Source organism: Lonchura striata, chromosome 8 (genome assembly GCF_050655825.1).
Source record: "Lonchura striata isolate lonStrDom1 chromosome 8, ASM5065582v1, whole genome shotgun sequence".
Taxonomy (NCBI): Eukaryota; Metazoa; Chordata; class Aves; order Passeriformes; family Estrildidae; genus Lonchura; species Lonchura striata.
Window position 1 is genome coordinate 3,520,602 of NC_140710.1, and position 24,277 is coordinate 3,544,878.

At 44.7% G+C, this 24,277-nt stretch overlaps 1 long non-coding RNA gene across 1 annotated transcript; it reads right to left on the bottom strand.

Moving 5' to 3' along the window:
• Positions 1–18,494: 18,494 nt before the first annotated feature.
• LOC146766730 (uncharacterized) lies at positions 18,495–23,106 on the bottom strand. Its single transcript, XR_014957013.1, has 2 exons — positions 22,973–23,106; positions 18,495–22,170 (listed from the first exon to the last, which is right to left on the bottom strand). It is a non-coding gene; the product is annotated as an uncharacterized LOC146766730 (long non-coding RNA).
• Positions 23,107–24,277: the final 1,171 nt, after the last annotated feature.

Sequence of the window (24,277 nt, forward strand, 5' to 3'; positions counted from 1 at the left end):
CTTTTTCCAAGGATCAAATTTAATTTTGCTGAATTTTCCACTTCTGGAAAACATCACCTACTTTATCCTTCCCCTCTACAGATAACGTTGCCCAACTTTGCCTGCTTCCCACCAAGGAAAGACAAATTGAACCACCTGTAGAAGGAGAGATGGGGAATTGCCCCTTTCACTTTTCAGTCAAATAGGGAGAAACTATTTTGGGTTTTTTCAGACACTCTGACCCAAAGTGATGTCATGCAACCTTCAGCCCCCTTTGCTGCTCCCCTGACTTACTTACAACCTCTCCCCACACTCTTCTCTAGGAGCTGACTGCCAGCCAGCTGCTGTGTGAAAGAGCTCATTTAGGAAAAAATCTGGGGCCTTGTTTCCTGTTACTCTACCTTAAACAATTCTGTCAGGACTATGAATGTCTGCGGGGGTTTCTTCTCCAAGACTGCCTTTTTTTCTAACAGAGACTTTCCAGCTAGATGACTATTTTTTAAAGCATCCTGTAAAGTGGTTTTATCTCCTCCTTTTGGGCTGCAGTTGGTGATCCACCCCATTTTCAGCACCTCCTGCCAGGAAGGACATCCAGCCATCAAAATCCCCCAAGATGGAGGAGAGAGGGGCAGACCTGACCCCTGGGCTGTGCTGCAGAACTCTCAGTCATTCATCACAGCCTTGCTCCCCAGTGCTGGCAGCATCAGGACCTGCCCTGTCCTGCATTGTCCCCTTCTGCTGCCAGCCCTGCTGCTGCCTCATTGCTGTGAAACTCTGAGCTAGGGGCTGCAGGTGGGCTGCAGGTGATGGGATCTTCTATTTCTGGGCTGTGGTGGGGATGAAGGAACCAGTTCAATTCGTCTCCCTGACATTTTGTCAACAGACCTGGACCTTTCTTTCTCTTCTTCTTGGTCTGATCTCTTCAATGAAACTGAAGATCATTATGGGTAATACCAGCAACACTTTCATCAGGCTTCCTGGAGTGCCCTGCAGGAGTTGGCTGCATGTGAGGGACTGAAACACATAGAAATTAGGGATGAGATGTTTCAATGCCACCGAAGGGATTTGGATGCCCAGCATCCATTAAAATGAGTAACAATTCCTGTCCTGCCCTAAATGGCCGGAGCCCAAATTGCTCCACGAGATGGAAACCATCTTGGTTAATGCATGGACACTTAAGCCCTCAGCATCTGACTTCACTTATATTTTATTTCCAGCAAACTTGGTTGATGATGTCCAATGAAACACTTGCACACCCCTTACCCTCTCCCCAGCAGCTCATCGCGCTGTCACTTGCCAGCTCCACTATCAGGGGAAGGTGATGAAGGTACCTAATTTGTTTGCAAGCTGGAGAATGATGTAAAAGGTTCCTCGTCCATCACCATAAAGGCTTTAAAAAAAAAAAAACCAGACAAATGTTCCTTCCTCTCGTTTCACTCGTGCTCCGTGAGGACATTTGAAACAGAGGGAAAGTTCAGCGTAGCCATATGTACAGAGGGGCTGCACACAAATCACAGCTACTGCTAATTGGATCCAGAGATCTAATTGGTCCCTCGTGGTGGCACCCTGGGCTGCTCCTGCCTCCCCTGACTGCCAAGGGGCTCAGCCACTCAGAGCATCATCACCAAGCAGAGCAGGCATTCAGGGTCTTGCCCAACCTGAGGAGAAGATGAAGATGTAAAATAAAATATATAATAATGTAAAATAGCATAATATAAAATAACTCCAGGTGCTTGCTCTGAGGCTAATGCCTCATCCAGAAATCATCCCTACACCAAAGCATTGAGAAGCCCCACTAAAATTATCAGAAATAGGATGTTTCCCATATCCCCTTCCCTCCATAAGTGCAAAGCAACATGCCTGTCTATGTTAGGGACTATTAGTCTTTTTTAAACCTTTTTAGGACCACTATCATCCCATCCAATTCCACATGTGAGCCAACCATGAACTCTGGCCTTGGATGCTCCCAAGTTACATGGGGAGCAAAGTCCTGGGGAAGTGGGGAGGAAATACCCAGTTTGGTCTCAGGTCCATTTTAGTCCTGGAAAAGTCTCTGAGTCTTTTATTATGCAAACCTCCTCAGCCAATCCTGATTTTAATAAAGTTGATTAATGATTGTACTGCGGACAAGGACAGTTATTCCCTGACTTATGGTACACCATTTATGGAGGCTGTATCCTTAAATGAATTACTGCAGGGATCATTAAATTTTGACTTAAATTGCACATAGTAAGCTCATTTGAAAAAATAAAAAGCTTAGCAAGTTATATATAAACTAGAGGAAAAATGAATCTCCTCAAGCTGTCTCCCATCTTCTTCTCAAGCAGGAACCTAAAGGGCAGATTTGCAAAGGGAGGTTTAAATCTGCAGGGCAAATATTCATGGGGCACTTTGAAGCTGCATTTGTGCAAGTCCTAATTGAATTATGGGCTCAGAATTTGGACCTTTATCCTCATTCACTTTAACAGGTCCCCAGATTTGGGGTTAGCAGTAGAAATATGGTTACCCTGGAGAAGGAAGTTGAAAACTGCCACCTCTTCCTGTGTGGTGTCAAAGGGGCTGGTGGGAAGTGGATGCTGTTCCCATGCCCTGCACTGTGGCAGTTGGGTGGGACAGAGACTCAAAGAAGAGGCACACTGATTTTTAATGGGATTACCTTTAGAAGCCACATTTAAAAAAAATGTTTGATGGGTTTAGGAGTTGAGTACTTCTTTCCTGAGCTGTTTCAGAGGAAGGATGGACATGCTTCACATGGAAATTTTTTTTCTACTTTGCAAGCACTTGAAAACAGTTCAATTTTTGTTTGGTTCCCTTGTATAAAATTGCCAACTTTACTCGTTGATGCTGAGAATAATCACAGGAATGACCAAAGAGCCTTGTGAGGGTGGTCACAGAAACATTGCTCAGAAAAGCTGTAGTTGCCCCTGGATCCCTGGAAGTGTCCAAGGCCAGGCTGGACAGGGCTTGGAGCAACCTGGGGTAGTGGAGGTGCCCCTGGACACAGCAGGGGTAGAACTGAATGAGCTTTAAGGTTCCCTTCAACCTAAATCATTTTATGAATATTCATTCATTAAATAAAAAGGACTGCACCTTTGTCTATGGATAGGTTTCCAGTAGGGGGGAAAGACTATAAGCAAAAATAAGGTGATAAAGTAGGGGGGGGTTAAGTAACAATACTCAGACCATTCTTAACATCCAGACTGTAAACTCCAGTCACACTTATTCATCCTGCCTTCCAAATCCCAGTCACACCATCCTGTGAGAAGGGGTGAGCTCAGAGGGTAAAGGGATTGCAACTACCTGCTCCCTATTTCCCATGCCTCTCTGTGTTTTAATTAAAAATCTTAATTAATTAATTTTTCACTTTGTGTCAAAATTCCCTTCAGTGGGCTGATCAATGATGGACATACCTCGTGGGAAATGGAACTGGAGAAAGGAGAGATACCTTTTTAAATTATTCTTACACAGCAAACTCTAAAAGCCTGCAGTTTACTGCCCCTTAATGGTGACTTGATTTGTCATAGTAGGATTAAGTTTCTGCTCTAATCTAGGAGATTTTAAAGTATATACTAATCTTTAAAAAAAAAAAAAAAAAAAAAAAAAAAAAAAAAAAAAGAAGAAGAAGAAAAGGAAAAACTAAGCTATGCTTTGGATATTTGATAATCTATAAATACAGAACCAGTATATGCTCTGCCCAAAAAAGAGATGTTAAATAATGTAAAATTTCAACACCTCCCTGCTTTCTACTTTCTGGCAGAGGGCTCAGCATGCACGGAGTTCAGTCCTTTCTCCGTAACCCACAACTGCTTTTCTTTTCCTCTGGATGGAAATTTCTATTCCATCGCCATCTCGTGGCTCCCTGCAAAAACTGCTGGCTCTGCAGAACGTCTCCTCGAGTTGCTGATGCTGATTTGCACGAAGGCACCTTTTAAAATGCAACATGCACTGGACATGAGGCACACGGGGGGCACTAAAATGAATATTGTGTAGTTGAACCTGCAACAGGGGAGTTGGGAGGGGGAAATGGGGGCTTCAGTTCCAACACTCTGGGACTCATCTGGCTTCAAGCAGCCACGCACTGTCCTGTGTTACACAGAGATCATTGCCCAGTGGATTTGGGGGTTTTTTGTGGGTATGGGATGGAACATAATCCATGAGAAGGACTAGGAGGAAAGTCTCCTTCAAATTATGAAAGTCACCAAAGCTGTTATTTAGAGGAATATCTAGCATGCTTATCATAGAAAATTTGGTCTAGAAGGGACTTTTTAAAGATCCTCTAGTCCAATCCCTCTGCAAAGAGCAGGGACATTTATAACTAGACCTGGCTGCTCTAAGCCTCATCCAACCTGACTTTAAATGTTCCCAGGGGTGAAGTATCTTATATCTAAGAAATTCTTTTATTTTATTATTTCATTAATTTTTACAACATGTTACTTCTTCGACTATCTTGAGCTACACTGAAACAATGAAGGGCAAATCCCAGACTTATGATGGTTTTTATATTATTATTGTGGCACTGGCACTGTTTCGGGAATGTCACTTCAACCTGTGAAAGAGCCCCCTGTCCAGATTGCAAATGGGGATTGCTGTGATCATGGGGTTGTGATTGCAGGGAGAGAGGAGGATGGAGGAAGAGGTGCAGAAATTAACCTCAGTCTGAAAAATCTCAACTCCAAGCATGCCAGCAGCAGCTCTCCATCCCAGCCCGCTCTGCTGAACTTGTCAAAATTGCCTCACCTTGATTTCATCTTGCTGGAAAAGGAGTCTTTGCAGGAGGCTGCATGTGTGCCCCTGGTTTTCCTCAGTAAGGCAAGGAGACAGGCAATGTTGAAACTCAGCCGGTGGTTGGGAAATTGCCCCCCTCTAATACAAGCCAGACCCGTGGAAACCCTCCAGGTCTCAAAATCCCTCCTCGGCCCAAGCAGGATTTTGATGAAGAAAAGCAGAATAAAAGTGAACAGGAAGAAAGAGAGTTTAAATAAACCCAAACAAGTAACAGCAGATTTTGAGAAAGCAAAGGGAACAGCTGTGGGCAGCCCCAGCTGTTTCACTGCCCCAGAAAAAGCCAAGAAATCATGGAAAATGCCCTGTTGTGGGAATGGCATGGACATCCCCATATCTCTCCGTAGCCATGTACATGTGGGCATGAGCACCATGGACAAGTGAGGACAATGAGTAAATCTGTGAGCAGTTTTGCCAGTGAAGAGTTCCAATGAAATCAGTGTTTTGTTCAGCTTTGGGGATTTTTGATAGCAGATTTCCCATTTTCCTGGGAAGAATCCCCCTGAAGATGTTGGCCAGTGGACTCTCACTTCAATCTCCAGGACACATCAGCTCTGCTGCCCCATCTTCATCCCTGCTGGGTCTCCTTCACACCCCCTGTTTGCAGCCAGCTGGAGCAAAACTCACAGTCCTGTCCCCCTTGCCTCCCTCACCACGTTAAGACACAAACAGGGTTTTCCTTCTTTTCCAGCATGGTGCCACGGGCTTTGTGCTGCTCCTCTCCAGCCCAAGGAATGCCAGGAACAAAGCACTGCAGAGCTCATTTGGGCAATGTACTGAAAGGGACATTGCTGCCACATTAAGGACCTACTCTTAGGGCAGAGAAAAGGCAAATCCAGGATTTGAAGAGGAAGGAGCAGTGGCTGGCACAAAGAACCTCTGGAGAGTATCTAATATACATTATTACCAGGCAGTTAAAAATATTTGCAAGACGTAGTTCCCAACTTACTTTTCACTCCACCATGAAGCAAACCTAGAAACAAATGAGGAGCTTGTTCATTTGGACCTTGCTGAAATGAATGGCTTCCTTTATACCAGCTGCCTCTCAGAAGTGTTGAGATTTAATTAATCCCTGGCTGAAAATAATGTCTAGTATTGCCTAATCTCTAATTCAGATATCAGTGCTAATGCCCAGAATAAAAAATGAGGTTTGTTGAATGTACAGCTGGAAAATTGACCACAATCCCACCAGTCTGATGCCATTCACTGAGCGGTGCAGTGCTGCTGCTGGGGGAGAGGAATCATTTGCTGATGGTTGAATTTGGGACTGTATCATTGTGCTGAAGCTTTGCTACAAGCCAAAAGAATGCTACAGCAGTGTGAGCTTCAGCTTCTCCACCCTCCATTTCACTCCTGGCCATGTAACCCAGTCCAGCTCTTGGTGCTACATTACCAAAACTATCTAAGGAGGACAAGTCTCTACAGGCATTGATGAGCAACAGATCCATATAATCTTCCTTTAATATAGCCTTGCTAGAAAGCCTGCAGAGAAAACTTCAGGTACTGGTTACCCATTCCCAGCCCCTCCCTGGGAGTCAGGTGCCCATGCCAAGGTGCTGGAGCTCCTCAGAGGGGAGTGAGGCAGCTGCTGCTCTTGGGAACATTGGAGCAGGGTGGCTGGCATGTTGTGCTCAGCCAGCTTTGCACTGTAAGAGGATTTCCTCCTTTTCTGGAGCAATCAACTGGCCTGTGTCCCTTGGGTCACTTTGGCAGCCTTTTTTCCTGAGCATCTCCAGCACCCCTGAGCTCCTGCTGCCAGCTCTCCCCTGGCTCTCACACACAGAGGGATGCCAAGCTCTGCCCTGGCTTCATCTGCTCTGCCCTTGGACCACACATACTGAAAACCACTCTTCTTCCTCACCCTTTGCCCTAGGCTACATACAAAGGGCTAATCCCAAAGCTGGGCCTACAAAGACCTTGGCTGCTGGCTTCAGGGTGGATTTTTTACCAAATGATTAAATAACCAGAGAACAGCACAGTCTCATCACTGAGCTGCTCCAAATTCTGTAAGTGATTTCTTCCCCCCACCAGGAGGATGTGAACTGTGAGGAGCTGGGACAGGTTGATGCTTGCCAGTGTCCTTTGACAGGTTTTTTCTTCATTTGAATTTTCATAGGTGAGATGAGAAACACTGGCTGGGTTTTGAATGAAAGCTGTGGCAGCTTCAGTACAGAACATCCAGATACGTGCTCTGCGTTGTCATGTGCAGACTCCAACTGGAGAAGATCAAAGGAAAAGGTTCTATTTTTGGTTTTGCATCTAGTAATTACTCTGAACAAATGAGCAATGCATCTGAGAAGTAATCAGCAATCTTTTTTCACGTTTCCATCTGGTAAAATTCTTGTAGGTGCTGTAACTTCAGAATAATTTCAGGCCTGTACTTCTCACTGAAGACTCTGAAGTTGGAGTCAACCAGTGAGTGGAAGAACACAGATTTGCTGTTTTGTCACTCATGACCATTCAGAAAACTACTAAAACAACACTCCTCAGGGCTGTGAACACCTACACCCAGTAGTGCTGGATGCAGTGAGTTTTATAGTGTTCTAGAAAATCCAGATTAGAAAGGACTCACAGGATTCTAGGAATCCAACTCCTAGGAAAGTAAAAAGGAAAGAAAGAATAAAGGACAACTAAAAGAACAGAAGAAAGAACGAATGAAGAAATGAAAAAGAAAAAGGAGGAAAGAAGAAATAATAAAGAAGTCCAACAAAAAGAGATATTCCTTTTTTATAACTTGTGAGGTTACACCCAGGGTGAGAGTTCCTTTTGCTTCTAAATCTTGTTCTGCAGTGACAGCGAAACAGCACAGTGGGAATGGGGAGGGTTGTGAGGATGAAGGGAAGGATGCAGGAGTCAGAGTTACACTCTGGACTTACAGTTTGAGTCCTACATGAAGGCTGGAGCCTTGCCATCTTACAGGGTGCAACATCACTTGAAGAGTGAAAATCCCACCACTTCTCCCTGTAGGATGAATTAGCACAGATTTGCAGGCTGGTTCCTTGGGAGGCCAGTGGTGAATTTTCCTGTGAAACTTCCCGTGAGCTTCCTGTGAAAGTCAGGTTTCACATCATTCATGAGCAAGTTCCAATCACTGAATAGGTGTGTCACAGATCCATGGAAAGGAGTGGGAGCAGAACAGGAGACTTTGGAGCTGTCACTTTTTAGACACTGGTTATTGCAGGGTATTCTGTGCATCATTCTGAATTTAGGCTTGTTTTTGTATGAAATCAATTGGCTGGCAAGACTTCTGTAAGTATTCCCAGTGGAGTTGTGTTGGGGGAAAAAAGATTCCTTTTCTTAATGGAAAATTTTGACTTTATAACTCAAAACTTGAAAATTTTAGCTGAAAACTGTGAGAGCCTTCCCCAGTGTGACTTCTTGTTTTCCAATAAAAATAAAACAGCAGAGATGGAAGTGGAAAGTTTCTGCTTTCAATCAAAAGGAAATTTTCCTTTCCTACCAGTTCAAATAGCTGGTAGTCTCTAGTCTAGCCTCTCTGCCAGCCTCCAGCTTCCCTGTTGCTCATGGATCAGTATTTCCCAGGAGGCAGAGGAAGCTTTGCAGAGCTGAGAAAGGTCTGTGTTTGGCCACAGCTCTCTGAGCATGGACAATGTCACTGGAGCATTTGCAGTCACATTGCCAGGGATCTCCTGGACACTGGTGGAGAAGAGACACCTGCAGCTGTTGAAAAACCACAATCTTTCCAGGTTGTGATCAGCAACAATCTGATTTTCCATGAAAAGGTGGCTCTTAGGTCAAGAAATATGGACTTATAAATGGTTTAACCCTGTGCTGTGGAGAGATTTGAGCAGCAGAAGGGGTGAGGTGGTGGCAGAGCTCAGCTCACCTCTTGGAGCTGGGTGCCTTTGCCTTAACGAGCCATTTGCATTTGGGGTTTGGGGGTGGAAATAGGGACTGCAGGAATGACTGAGGAAAGCTCACCCTGACTTCAGAGCAGAACTGATGGATTTGGTGGGGATGCTAAAGGACCCCCCAGCAGTGGCATCACCCCTCCTGGCAATGCCAGCACCACCACCTGTGCCTGGTGTCACCATGGGGCAAGGCACATCCAGTGACCTTCAAAGAAATAACTGCATTAGTTGGGGATAAACTCTTCCCTCCCATATCCCATCTCTGGTGAAAGCCTGGCCAGTTAAATTAAACCCATTTTGTTAAAGGTTTTAAATGCTGCTTGCCCATATGCAAAATTATGTCTTTAAAGATTAAAAAATCCAATATAAACAAAATAAATCCAGAGAGCTGAATGCATGAATCATTATTTTAGTACATATTGTCCATTCTAATCTGCAGTCCAATTGTGAAGTCATTCAAAATGCTTCTTCTCAGTAATTAGCAGGAATCTAACTCCGAGCCAATTTCTGATTAAATGTGCTTAAAATCAATAAAACATCATGAGTGATTAGAGTCACGTGTGATTAGCCCTGTCGAACAAAGCAGAATAAGTTATGGCCTCACTTTAACTTGTCAAAAAACAGAACTGGGGGTGGGAATGAGGAGGAACAGCTGATATTTCTATAAAGGGTTTTTCCAGTTCTCTGCCTCTCTCTTTGCTCCTTTAGAAAAGTGAAAGGATTGGTTTGTTGTCTGAAAATTACAGGCTGAAGGGAAAGTTTGGGGTGGCTTTGGCTTCTCTCATGGGTTTGTTTAAGGATATGCTGGAAATGCTGTTTTAATCCTGCATCACAGCTATGAAGAGTTACCTGCTCCTGGCCGCACCTGTTCCCTTGCTCAGTCCTGACTATTTGCAGAAGGAAATGGTTGTATGATTTTATTTATTTCTCTTTTCTAGAAGAGGCATAAAAATCTCTTCTCTCTCCCTATGAAGGGAACAATGCAATGAGATATCTCCTGTCAGTAATGAAAGTAAAGAGCAACAGCTCAAGCCCAGGTGTTGATTGAGAAGCACTAGAGGGTGAAGCACCTGCTGACATGGTTTCTCTCCATCCTGCTGCCATGAACCTGGGGACTCACAACACCCCAGGGTCTCCTGGACAAAAACCACCATCTCCTCCACCAACCTGGGGTCCTGCACGAGGTGCTGCTGGTGGAAAGTGGCTTTCTGGGCAAGCAGCTTTTTGGCAGCATGTCCCCCCATCCTGGCAGCTCAGGGCCGGGGGTGGAGGTGGTGCCTGCACCCGGCTGGGAGGGAGACGGCTGAGATCTCACGTGGGGGCTGTGTGGGGTGGGAGAGCTTCTCTGGAGCTTGGAGCTTGGCAGGGCTCGCCAGCAGAGCTTCCCTTGACGTCAGGAGATGGAGAACAACACTCATTTATAGCTACAGCTTCTTCCCTCACAGCTGTGTGGCTGCATCTCCATCGGCTGGACCCCCAGAGGAAAATCCGGCTCTGTGCTGCCTCTGGATCCAGCCCTGAGTGATGCTGCGGGGGCTGCTCTCTTCCTAGCTCAGTCAGCACAGCAAAACCCACATCCACAACGTGCTCAGGGTGATGGGTGCAGAGGGGAGGCTTGGGAGGCATTGTCCCAAGTGTATTTCTGCTTGCAGACTGTGTTTAATTGTCTTGTTTTGTGGCCTATTTGAGAGGACACTGGTTTTTTTCAAGAGTACATCCACATGCTCGTTTCCTGCTCTTGGCAAGGTTATGGTCTTCCACCAGTGAAGCTAGATTATATATTACTATTATTATTATTATTATTATTATTATTATTATTATTATTATTATTATTATTATTTCCCAGGAAACTCCTCGTTTGTCTGTTCCATGAGACAAGGGCTTGTGAGTCCATGTCACACCTGGAAGATGCAATGAGCCATCAGGGAAGGCTTGGGGAAAGACCTACAGGTACAGGGAACCTTCTTCTAAGAGGAGTCTGCTGTGGGCACCCCCACCATCCCCAGACATCATGCTGACCTTTGGGTTGGTGTGTCTTCCAAAGGAAATGGTCCCATAGGCCTCCAGTTGAAATGAAAATTAAAAGAAAATTTATAAAATGGTGACTTCAGTCAAAATTAGTAGTACAGAATCAGCAAGGGTAGGTTGTGCACCATGATGTGCTGGTGGTGGGTCAGCACTGCTAACAGGGACAATGCACCTGGTTTGCCCGGCATAAATTTCCTCTCTTTTACAGTTTTTCTTACTGCTTTTCTTGAAAGCTGCTGGTCTTTAATGGCAAAATAAGTGCTGAAACAGAAGAACAGATCCTCACCAGATATCCATGGCAGTAGCTGATTTGCCCCAAAATTACAGCAGCTGAGTCCCAGGGTGTGCTGTACTCCAAGGGATAAATCACCCTGCACTGACCTCCTGGATGCAGCCTCAACGTGGGACCATCTGTGCCCATCCCTGGTGCCACAGTGTGTGTGAGGAGATCTGCTGCTTGAGGTGATGGGATTCAGACCATCCAACACAGGCTGCTGAATAAAACCCAGGGCTGGATGTGGGAATTACATAAATCAGCTAATTATTCCTCTCCCTGAGCCCCCTGTGCATAGACTGGTGTCTGACTGGGGTTTTTGCTTTTCTCCAAAGCAGCTGGAGATGGGATGTTGAACATGGTGTGTTATTGCTCCTAATGGTATTAAAGAAAAACATCTCAAGTGCTGGTTGGCATGTTTTGATTGTATGTGAGGGTAAAATGAGTGCCAGATTTGGAGTGGGGAAGACTTTCCTCCAGATCAGATTAGCAGGGGTTGTTGGGGGAGTGAAGCAGGGAAGCAGGGATTTGGTGGAGCACCCAAATCTTCTTTGGATAGACTCTCTCTCTTGGAGTTAATTTGGCTTTTTCATTGAACAACACCCTGCTACAGAAGACCAGAGCCCTTGGTGGTTCCTTTTCTCTCTTCCTTTGATGTTACTATTTGAACTAAAAGCTTTAAGCTCGTTATGGCATTTTTGCAAGTGTTTCTGTGGCTTGTGTTGAGTGAGTGTGTGCAGAGCAGTTGTTCCCTGGACTTTTGGATTAATGTTTGTCATATGATTGCCTGTGATTTCATGACCTGTGTGGCTGAAGTGAGTCCTGTGGGGTTTTTTATGTACATGCAATTTAGCTTTTAATTAAGGCCTTGTTATCCAGGGAGTTGCAGCTTGGTTGGCTCTCATGCCCCAAGGTTCTCCTGGCTTGATACTGAAGTAAGGTAGCCCATATTTGGAAATATTCAGCTCATTTCTCTTGTTTCAGTTTTCCAAGCTGTTTGAATTAATCTTCAGTCTTCTCTTCCAATGTTTACTGAAGAACAGCAGTTTTTTTTAACACTCCCTTGTCTCACACAGTGCGATCAGCCCAGCTCAGACAATGTGCATTCATGCTGGGGTCTGGTGCTCGTTTAGCAGTCTACAAACTCCTAATGAAGTGCAGATGCACTGGGGAAGATCCTCCCTCCACGGGTGAACCCTGGATCGGGATGCGCCGAGGAGCGCTGGCAAGCAATTCACAGAAGCCACTCACAGGCACTGTAGAGAGAGTAGTTTTACTTTTATTTATCTTCCTATTGACTCCTTTTCTTTGCTAAATGGCTCATCAGGTCCCTGTGTATAAATTTTAAAATGTATATTGTACCTGGGTGTAAAATCTGTCTTTTTGCAGGAACATGAGTGGTTTCTGTCAGTGCAGGTTTTGGGTGCTCAGGCTGCCTCATGTGCACAGAAGTGATTTCCAGAGTGGACTTCCTTTGCATGCACTATCTTCCTCAGCTGTCTCTAGGATACCCAAAGAATTGGGAGCTCTGACAGATGCCTGCCTGCAGATTAATTCCAGATGACCAGAGCAGATAGGTACCAGACCCTTTCCCTCTTGCTTCTGCTGCTCCCCAAAGCAGGAATTTACTTAACAGCAAGTTCCTAAGATGCCACCACACTCAGCTGTTTTACTAAAGTAGCCTAAAGATTGCTATTAGCAGGTTTTCACACATCTGTGCTGGAGTCATTTAGCATAAGGGCAACTCAAGCTGGATTTTATGGCTGTGGTTCAGTATATCATTCTGGATAACCATATGCCATCTCTATGAAGAAGTAGTAGAGGCGCCTCACACATCTGAATTTCCGTCCCAGGCCAAATTTTGACAAGCAGGAGGTGTTGAGATATTTGTAGCCAATGTTTTTATTGACAAAATGCATGTTTGTAAAATCAGGATCGAGTTCTGAGCTCAGATTTGGTGCATATTTCAATTTCCTTGTATGTTAGGTGGGCTCCAGCATCTCCCTCCTGGCCCAGTTTTAATAGTTTAGTGTCTCATTCTTGGAGAGTGCTTTTAACTGATGCCTGTGATTTAATACTGTTTATTTCAGCCTCTCATTTTTCAATGAGCTCAGTGGTGAGATGTTGACCTGGGTGCTGCACTAATTTAATAATCTTTAGAAATCATTCTGAGGTGTTTAATATTCGCATGATGGCCAAACTCTGAGTTCAGTCAGTTGTAATCATCACACTGGAGCATGGTCAAGATGCAAAGTTTGGCCAGGACCCTGTGGCCATCTGGTTGCAGGGAAACCAGCTGCCTCTTGAGCTAAAAATGCCCTTCATCCATCATGATAAATCCCATTTTCTACTAAATAACCTCCATTCTGTAGCCTGACTCCCTGTGTGTAAATGGCCATACTCTTTAAACATGGCTGTTGATGGTATTTTAGGTTTCATGTGGCCTCTTGGGGAAAAATGACACCAGATACCCTGGCAATAAGTGGGGATGGATCAGCCAGACCTTGCAGAAATCCATGACCAGGTCCATGAACCTTGGTGGCATCACCTGGGAAGGCAGGTGCATGTAAATCATTTGAGCCAAGGGGTGTAGAAAGGCACCTGTGAAGGGACAGGACTCTCCCAAAGTAAAGGCACATTCAGAACACTTCAAATTTTATTTTTTTATGAAACAGGAGAGGAGTCTTCCCTCCCAGCATTGATTTCTCCATTGGTTGCTAACTGAGCGAAAGACATGCTGGTGATGCAGAAATTACCCCCCACTAAGTTCAGATGTCTCAAGTAGCTCAGATAAATAATGGCATAGTCACTCATTTCTTTCCATTGATGCTAAAGGGAATCTAGAGCACCAGCTCCAATCTACACATCAACCCTGGAGACATCTAACATCCCTGGAGATGCAAATCTCAGCTGGGCTGCCTCTGCCTCTAAGCTTGAATATGAAAAAAGGGAAGCTAGGCTGAAATCAAAGGCAGTTAGAGACATAAAACAGATGCAAAATGTCAAGAAAGAAGACATTAGGTGGCCCATGGTCCTGGGAAGCCAAGGGCACCCATCTGAAAATGGAGCAGCAAAACAAGAAAGCAGCAGAGAAAAAGGCAGACTTGGACCAGTGCAGGAGGAGAAAAATTTCCTTTCAACACCGAAAGCAACAGTTTCTAAAATCCACCTTCTCTGTCCCTCCCAAAATGTAAATGCTAGTAGTTACCCCTGTGAAAATCTGGAGCAGTTTTGTGGTAGTAAGCAGATTCTTGGCTACTGAAGCCTCAGTGTGGCAGATGGGTTTTTTGGAAAATGACACTTGCGCAGCCCAGCTGGTAACCACAGCTGAGATCTCCCTATTGGAGATCTTAGAAGTCAGCGGCTGCATGGGCTTTGATTTCACTGGAAGCAGTGGCTGGGCTGCTGGAAATTGCACCCAGGTGTGAGGTGGAGAGGTCAGACTTGGCCAGCAGCTCCCAGGGTGATAACTGACCCGTTTCAGGCAATCCAGGCAATTCCTCCTATTTACCAGGAGAAATGGCTGCGTTAACTGTGATACTGCTGGAACCTCTAGCAAATATTTTTTGCCTTTTTAGGTGAATGATTTAAAAATGTTTCCTGCCCTGGGTTTGGGTGATATTTCTGGCCAATGGTTGGGCACGTTTGCCTGTTGCTGCCCAAGCCTCCTGCTTTGGAAAGGCCAATCTGCTGCCATCCTGCAGCTAAACCAAGCCAGGAGCAGGCATTTTCCACCCCCCAGCAGGAGAGGTTGGCTCTAGAAAACAGTTCCCTTCTGAATCACACAAGAAACTTGGAATATTAAACAATTTTACTGAAGAAAAGGATAGTGGATTGTTTTGTCTAACATGTGGCAAAATGGAAAGCAGTCAACAATTTCCTCAAAAGTAAACAACACAACAAAGGGCAGTTCTGCCGAGGCTCTTGTTGAAATCTTCATGCTCCCAGAAAATTTGGAAGCAGTGTTATTTTCATCTGGACAGGGAGAAGTGTGTGGCACATCTGACCAGTTGCACTTGCCTCTGACTCAGAAACATCAGCTGAGTTTTGACTTTTTCTCTGCTCGGGGCTGCATATTGTTCCCCCAGTACAAATGACTTTGTATTTCAAATGTTTCTTGCACCAGGTCTCCCTGTACCCAACAATAAGTGGAGGGGCCTCCAAAGTGTTTTCAGCGTCACCTGCAAACAGGTTTTTTTGTATTTTAACTTTCCCTGAGATGAAGAAAGCACAGCTTGCTTTGTACCATCTGATCTGACTGCTATTTAACCCTCCTTTTCCAATAGTTTCTGTGTTCTCAAACTTTGTCTCTAAAACTTACTTTTTGTGCCCATGCCATATGCACACCCACCTGGATGTGTTATGTGCTATGTTATGTTTTATGCTGTGCTAAGTGCTATGCACACACACCTAACCATGATGTGTTATAAGTAGAGATAGCTGTGGATTTTCCATCCTGTCATTTTCCAACTGAAAAAGTACATTCGAAAACATCATGTTTTGCTGTTGAAAAATAGAAATCCTTTCCCTCTGGATGTACAGCTCCCAGATAAAGCCATCGTTGGGAAAATTGAAATTAAATATTTCGTTTGGAGATGGATTCATTGTAATTAGAGTATATATAATGTTTCAACCAGAAGTTTTCTTTTTCATCAATTCAACCAAGTGTTGAACTGCTCTTGGCAGTGGTGAAACCAGGGAAACTGAGAGCCCTGGTTCAATCCTGAACTTTCTCAAGAGAGATTAACTCTCCCTTCATGTGGGGTGCAGGGGTCATTGCACCATTAGGAGTGATGGAAATGGCATTTGGCTGAGGCCACAGACCTATGGGAAAGGAAAAATCCTGATTTTGAGACTGGGATTTGTATTTCACATCATTGCTGCCAGAGAAAGAGGCGGTGCTGGGCTGCTCCTGAGGCTTTGGGTCCATGAGATACTTCCCATTGCCCATGGGAACACTGAAGGTGGTCTTTGGTTTGCCAAAATAGCCTTTGTGAGTGTTTCTTTAGAGGGGATGTTGCAGGGGGAATTGTCATTTTCTGCTTTAGGAGGAACTAAAGAAGTGACTTTGGATAACTTCCACTGTCAGAGCCAAGCTGTTGATGAAGAAGTTGTTTGGTACGTGTCTAGTCTCAATGTATATTGATCTCAACAAAAAAAAATTACAGAAATCATTGCTGTCCAGTAAGAAACTGGAGGTCAGCACTGGTGATTCTGCTTTGCCTTCAGAGCCCTAAAGCACTTTGAAACACAGTGATCCTCCTTCTACCTGTAGGAGTTCAGTTATCCTCCAGGGCAGGATTTATTTAGATTATTTAATTTTCATGAAGGAGATTAGTTATTGGTTTGGGGGCAGGGGTGTTTGCTTTGTTGTTTTGTTTTCCCCCTATTTTTTTTTTTTGTCTAGGCATCCTAGAAAAGGAAAATTATCTATTCCATAGCTACAGGCTTGTCTATGATCTAGTTACATCCCCTGAAAATTGCCTCAGCTTTCAGAAGTGTCTGTTTTAGAGCAAACATAACATTACAGCTGTTTTGCAGTATTTAAAGGGCAGAAGCACCTAAGATATTGCTCCCCTGACTTCTGTTTCCCATGAGTGAAAATTATCTACAGACAGAATACTGCTGATCACCAAACAGTGCAGAATTGTTGTTTGATTCCTATTCTCTAACAGGGATACACCAAAAATAGAAACAGCTGCATCTTTCAATTGAGTGAAATTTGAATAATGTTGCTGTGCTGGAAATAAAATTGAAAAGCCACATGGAGTGAGGGGTTTGATCTGGTAGGTCCAAATGAGACCAAATTTCAGTTTTCTGTAGCAGATCTAGTTCTAGATTTTCTGCGACCCAAAACTCACAAACATTTTAGTCTGGGTTCTAGTTTCATATAAAGACTGTGACACTGGTGCAAAGGTTTATCTTGCACTGCTCAAGGAATGTCCTCACCAGCAGATGCTGGCAGTGGACAGGTGTACAGACCAGTGATTGCCAGATGATCTCAGTGAGATATTTGATCAAGAAATTAAGACAGCTGCTTTTCTTCTTTAATCCTGTTAATTTTACTGCTTTTAATAAATTTACTGTAATTAGTAGAATTTTTCCTAAAGTTATAGTTTTTAAAATGCCACTCATTCAAAAACACCTGCAAGCTGTAATTCTGGGGGTTTGCACATCTCTCTTACATAAAAATAGAGGGCAAGTAGCCCCAAAACCCAGGCCCCTCCATGATGCTGTTCTGTGCTGTCCTTGCCTGTAAGGCTGAACCTGCAGGTGTTACTTTGCATGGATGTTGGACCAGCTACAGGTCCCTGGCACGCAGCAAAGCTGTTATTTGGTAAACAAGTTCTTCTGAAACAGTCGAGCTGAAAGCAATTTCTGCATATGAAATGGATAAACCAAGTGGTTTGGGTCTTACAGTACCTAAATATCTTCAAAGACACGGGTCCTGGTGAAGGACAGATTGTGGTGATGGCCCAGCACGTGGCTGTGACACTGGTGCTCCTTGCTGTGCTCCACAGGACACAACAGACAGGGAATCAGCTTTCCATCCTGCTGCAGTGCCTGCCAGAGCGAGTTTGTTCCTCCAAGACTGCCTAGGACTGCCTGGAAAGCTTTGGAGGGCCCTCCTTGGTTTGTTGTCTCCCCACGGGGACCACACCTGTGTTGCTCCCACCCTCCTGTTCCTCTCGGTTTCTGTGGGTCCCCAGGACATCCCAAAGGTTGTCCCTCTGCAACATTTACATCTTTCACATATTTGGGCTCATTTGTCATGTCCCCTGCTTTACTCACTGCATGGTGATGCTTATTTACTAATTCTAACATTTCCTCGTTAGTCATTCCCTCCAGGCCCATTAATCACTATAAATTCCCAAACGAGAGGCTGCAGTACATCGTTCCTTCCAACAGACAGCTGACACGTAGTAATTAGGCAGCTGAACATAAAAATAATGAGGCTGAGGCTCCCGCAGATCTCCTTCCCCCTCTCGGCACCTCGGGGGCAGCCTCTCCGCAGCCACCGCTGCACAAGCTGCTCCCCAGCACGGATGTGCCTGTTTCCCTCCTTTTATCCCCAAAACCTGCTCTCTGATCCATTGGTGAGGTACCCAGGCATTTAGCTTTGTGACTTCTGGCAGTATTTTTCCATGCATCACATCAACACACACTGAATTATTTAATCTCTCTACCTCCCCTGTTTCCCCATCATGCAGGGATTCGTCCAGCTCCCGTTGTTCATCTCTACCTGCTGCTCCAGAAAATCCTCGTGCCAAGCTGCCCTGCCAGCTTGCTGCAGCCTCTCTAACTCAGAGCACTCTTGGAAATAAATGCATCTTCTCACAACGGCTTCGCTCCCTGAAATAAAGAGTGTGATTCAGGCAGGGGTTTGACTGCCATGTGCAACACAGAAATGGTCTGAGCGACCAAAAGGCTCTTTGTGTCCAGACTAATTTCCCTGTTTTCTTGTATTCTCCCTCCTCTGCACAGTTAGGGAGCACTTTTAAGGATCAGTTCTGCAGCCCTTTTTTCCTTTTTTTTTTTTTTTCCCCGTGGTGATCACTTTTGTTTGCCACAGAAATACCTTGGAAACTGAGTGCCCATGGAGAGGGACACAGCACCATCCCCTCCAAATTACACTGCAGCGTCCAGCATCACCGGCCAAACTGGAGTTAATGAGAATTAGGAAGAAACTTCCCCTGCAGCTCTTTTTTCCTCTCCTGCTCCTTTCTGAAGCAATGTGTCTTGGCTGCATTTGGCTTAAAAAGACCCTTGATCTGCTTTGTTTATGGTAATTTCTTTATTCCTGAGAGAGAGAGGGAAGGCAGCACCGAACTGATATTGTTCTGGGACTGCAGATGGGCAGATGGTTTGAAAAAATGATTGCAAGATTTCACTTGCACTCTGGGCCTGTCTTTCACATTTGGGTGAAAGACCAAGTTTTGTCTTCTGTCATGGGAAGCCTAATTTAGATTGCCTAAAACTTGAAATCAGTTTGAAGACAAATCCCCAAGGTCAACGACTCCACAGATTTGGAGGTTAAAGAATTGAGGTTAAGAACTGACAAACGAGGAAGCCAAGGCAAGATTATGGAAATGAGGATCTGTAGCAAATTCTCTCTTGTTTCCCCCTTGTAACCTCCTAATGACATTAGTGCCTGTCTTTGACAGTCCCTTCTCAAAGGGGAAGTTACTTGAGCACTAAAGACGCTTTTATGAGTCCCAGAGACACACACAGGAAAACATGTGGGCAAATCTGCTAAGACTCAGATATGGGACACAGTCCTTAAAAGCCCTGTGCCGACTTAAAAGAAATGACCTGAAATAAGGGAGACAACAAAACACGCTTGGCAGCTGGGTCCCCACCCCTGTATCCCCACCCCAGGCCCTGTGCTGAAAGCAAACATCCTTTTTTGCTTCCACGCTGCTGAATGCACACAGTTAAAAATTCAATCTTCGCATCTCCCCAGTGAGCTGGAGCACTTCTACTGTCCCTTCTCACAGCTGTGAAGCTGTGATTCAGAGGGATTGGAGCCAACACCATAAAGCAGCACCTGTTAACACTGTCCAGCCCAAACCACCATCCCCCTAGTCCTCGCAGCAACTCAGCCTTTCTGTAATGCAGTTTTTGTTGCTTATCCCAGCACTGCTTGGAGGTTGCTGAACTCACTTACTCCAGGGAGAGTTTCTGCACATCTGGTCCCTGGCTGGAAATTTTTTTTTATGTAAGTATCTCACCCTTCTTCAGCAAAGAACAGCATGTGAAGCTTGGGCTGGACTTGTCTCTGCAGGTGGTGGTTCTTTAACTAAAACACAAGACACACATTTCCCTGCAAGGCTGTTTCACCCCAAGCTTAGAAGCTTGGTTGCTGCAAGAGAAGTTTCCCCCCTGGAGTCAGTGTAACATCAAACCTTTCCTCCCACTTTTTCTCTTGATCATCCTCTCTAAAATTACTCAGAGGGCTGTTCAAGAACAGCTGGGTGGGTAGGAGGCATTTAATGAAGATGCCTTTACTTCACCATCAAGTTGGAGAGCTGAGCCATGGTGTTCACTTCTTCTCCCCATCTTGTCTGTAAGACTTTTCTAACAGTGCTGGTGGGCTCAGGCCCTTTTCCCCCCCTGTGATTAGATAGCAGAAAGCAAGGTGAACTTGCTCCTTTTATTTTAATATATTAGCCAGCTATGGTTAATGAAAAGCTGAAAGGTAATTTTTAACTGTAGACTGAGTGATATAGCCTTAAAGGGGAGCAAGGTATCCCTGAGGATGGTGGCAATAAGTATGGATAAATAATGTACATGGCTGTTTGGGAAGCACCTTACCTGTCTAAAAGACCTGCCATCCTCATCTCAGATGGATGAATTTATGGCCTTGTTATAAATTTCCTGATGCCTCAGCTTCCTAACCTTGAAACATTCATTCCAAGTAGCTATAGCTTTACAAATAGATAATTTTTTTTCAGAAATAGAGTTTTTCCATCTGTTTGTTCCATTTTCCCATCTGTTCCTCCAGCCTCATAATCATGTTCAACCTGTCTATAAAGATTGCCTTTAAATATATACATATATATAACTCTTTTTATTCAAAGATTGCCTTTGAATATATACATATATATAACTCTTTTTTCTATTTCAGGACAATTGTTTCTTTCACAGTGGTTTGGTTTGTTCCTAAACTGCCTCTCTGAAGTTCTCTGGGCACTTTTTTGGCTAATCCACTTACCTTTCCAATATGCATTTTGATCTTCAATGAGCTCATTACTCTTTGAGGCCACCAGGAATTCTTGCCAGGTGCAGGGTGATCACTTTGGCAGGGCCAGACCATGAGCTGCAGCCACATCCCAGTGAGAAAGCCAGCATATCCCAATGGATGTGGCATTCTTGTGTCCAGCTGGGTGCCACAAGGGTGAGTGACACCAGGGAGTTCCAGCAGACAGCCCAACCCTTGTGCCTTCCCCTACAATGTCAGTCTGTACCTGCTCAGGAGCATTTTCTGCTCTCATAAGCCAGGTGAATATGGTCTTGTAGCAGCTCTCAAGGCTCTGCTTTCACTGAAGAACCTCTAGTATCTCCTGAGTAGTGACTAGGTAGAGATTAAGGTACCTAAAGCATTCCTCAGCCTGACCAATCTGGAAAAAATTTCCTGGAATCAGCAGGCAATACTGTATTACAATTAGATCAGAAGCTGGATTTGATTTCTATCTGTGATTTGTCTGAGAAGCACAAGTAGCACCGTCTGAGAAGGGATCATTTATGCTACAGAGAAAGAGCAAATCTGCGTCTCTACAGGCCACCCAAAAAGTGATTTTTGATTTGTCAAAATAATCCTTTAAGTAGAGGAATTGAGAGTTTGGAAAATATCCAAAAATGTGTTAATCTACACTTTTTAAATTTCTCTTTTTATGTAAGGAAGGGGGGAAACTAATAATAAGCTCATAAATCATGTGCTTAAGTTTAAAGAAAAATGCTTTGGGAAAGTTTTCTAGCCTCTGCAAGACATTTTGTTTTTATTCCTTCTGTCTCCACAAGACTTCTGCCTTCTACCATTTGCCAGCAGGATTGGAAAAATTCTACTGGTCTTGTCATCACAAGGGACGCTTGTGGAATTGTTTTATTGTTGCCCTTCTCCTTCTGGTAGGATGAGATCAATCCCTTCATTTCGCTGAAGTCAAGGCATCTTCTCTCTCGTTCCAGATGAGCCAAGCTGCTTGTAAACAACGAGGGCCTTTGTTAAATTGCTGGGTGTTTGTGAGCCTTGGAAGATCGCTGTGCTCCACCTTTCAGGTAAAAGGGATCACAGGAAGCCTTTGGGGCAGAGGAGAACCCAGTTCCAGTTTCCACGCAGGAGGATTTTCCCAGGAGGACTCACAGCACTGGCATTCCAGACTACAGACAGCATTGATGTCTTTTAAAGGTTTATCAAGAGCATCTTGCTCACGTTGGGGAGGAGGCAGCAGCCTTCTGCAGCAGCCCCTCCTCTTGGTCTTGGGTTTATTTTAGGGTGGGCTTGTGGCCACTAAGCAGACACGAGCTATAAATTCACCTCCACTGGCTGCTGTTTTGGGCCACGGGATTTTAGGCACAAGAAGCTGGTCCTGTGTGTTTTATAGCAAGCCCAAGGCTTCACCTACCAGCTCAGCATAGCAAGTTTACCCATTACCAACCTGTGTCGCTTGGGTTCCCTTTGTTCCCAGAAAACAAAGGCTCTGTGTTCACAGCTAAATCCCTCCATCCAAGTGTTTCCTGTAGCAAAACAAAAGCCCGCTAAATAGGAACGTTCCTCCCTCTGGGAAACGATGCATTCCCTCACGTTCACGGTATGCAGTGTTCCCTTAGTTCACTGATTTTGTTACTTTTTACAGTTCAGTTTCCATACGCTGCTGCTCATGTGTGGTGCCAATGGTGCTGGTGATGAATTTCTTGCAGAGCTGACTTGAGCAATGTCTCTGTAGTAATAATTTTCTGTCTCCCCAGCGTTTAGCTGAGTACATTGTCTCCAAGACCTTTCACCAAGCATCCATCAGGAAGGAGTTCAAGCTAAGCAAGACATTACCCCGTTCCAGAGGCTGAGCAAATCACATGCCTACCCTGTAACTAATTATTTCTATTGGCTGATTGGTTTTTAACGCATCTGTTTTACAGGTAAACAGATTTATCTTAGGAAGGCATAGGTAATAATGATGCTGGGTTTTTTTATTCATTGCCTTCCATCAGAGACTGAAGGGCTCCATGCTGAAATAGGTGTCATTTAGCTTGTACGGTCCCTTGATTTTTGTACCTAGGTAGAATGGACATCTAGGACTGCTGGGTAAAAATGGGAAAGCCTGAAAAACTTGTGGAGCCTTCTAACAAGACTCCATAAATGGATGACATTAACCATGTGTTCTCCAACCCCAGCTCTTCATGAACCTCCCCTTTATAAAATATAACTTTTTGTAATTGTCTGAGTCCCTGGAGAAGCCAATTTCTGGTGCAAGGAGCCCACAACATGGATCTCATATGCAGACAGCACAAGAGCATCAGCCATTTATGATGTTCCACTCACCCTCCTGATCCCAGGTGCAAATCTGATCATGGATATCTTGCAGGCATCTCAGCAACTGCTCTGGCAACTGTGATGCTGCTTGTACAGTGGTTGTATTGCAGAAACACTCAGAAATGTCCCAGAGCACACAACCCCTGGATCAAGGAGACCCAAAAGTCAGTACTTGACCCAAAGTACTTAAGATTGAAACATCAGAAGGGTAGATGGAAGCACTGGAGACAGAAAAGCTCTGCTCACTGGTAAAATGTAGATGCAATCAAGGGATTGCACTGAGGGAAAGGATCTTGAATATCCAGTTCAGACTTACAAACTAGGGAAAGGGAAGAAAATCACCAAGTTAAAATTATCGGAGGGAGATGTCATATATGTACATGGTAAGTAAAGCCATGGGCAGAGAGCACTGCCTTGGTGATGTCCTCATCCACACCACTCCTGCATGTGTTTTTAACGTGTTTTCAAAGAAATGTGGGTCTTAAAACCAAAAATATATTGCTATAGGTACTCAAGAGTGGCAGTAGCTGCCTTCAATCTATCCTGGCCAGTCTTAGAGACCTGAGCCACAGTGAACCCAACAAGCACTCACCAGTGTTCACATGTAACAGACCTCCTCAGGTGAAAGTGTGGTTCCCCCATTCCTGGACTTTTCTGCTTTGGAGAGACCCTTCTTTTTCTTTTCACCATTGCCAAAAAAAAAAAAAAAATTAAAAAATTAAAAAAAAAATAAAATTTAAAAAAAGAAAGGCTTTCAGGGTAAATTTTACTTTCCTGCCTGCCCTCCCAGGGGCTGGGGGAAGGGGGAAGACCTTTACCTGCTGCTCGCTGCCGGGCAGGGGGCACCACGAAGGAAACAGGACCCAGCCGTCTGGCGGCAGCTTTTTTCGGCTGGATTTCGGCTCGCCTGCCAGGCTGGGGTTGCAGCTGGCTGGCCTGATCTCCTTCCCTCCCACCGGCTCTCACTGGGAGCAGAACATGCCTTCTCCTGCTGATTTCTGCTTGCCATATTGATTGCAGCAGGGTATAATGGAGACAAGTCAGGCAGAAAGCCAGCCACCCTTGGGAATGATTAAAGAGCAAGTAGAAAAGGATAGAAGTGAAGAAAAACAGGCTGACACTTAGGACGTGGTGGATTTGGAGCAAATTATGCCCTTTTCCCCACCTCACCCCTGCGAGGTGCCTGGGATGGTTCAGCAGCACCGCTATTTCAGCTCTGCCCTAAAGAAGCATCATATCGGCCCCCATGAACGAGGGGAACAAAATCCCCAGAATGTGTACAATATCCCTATTGTGCATGGATTTGAAGCCTGA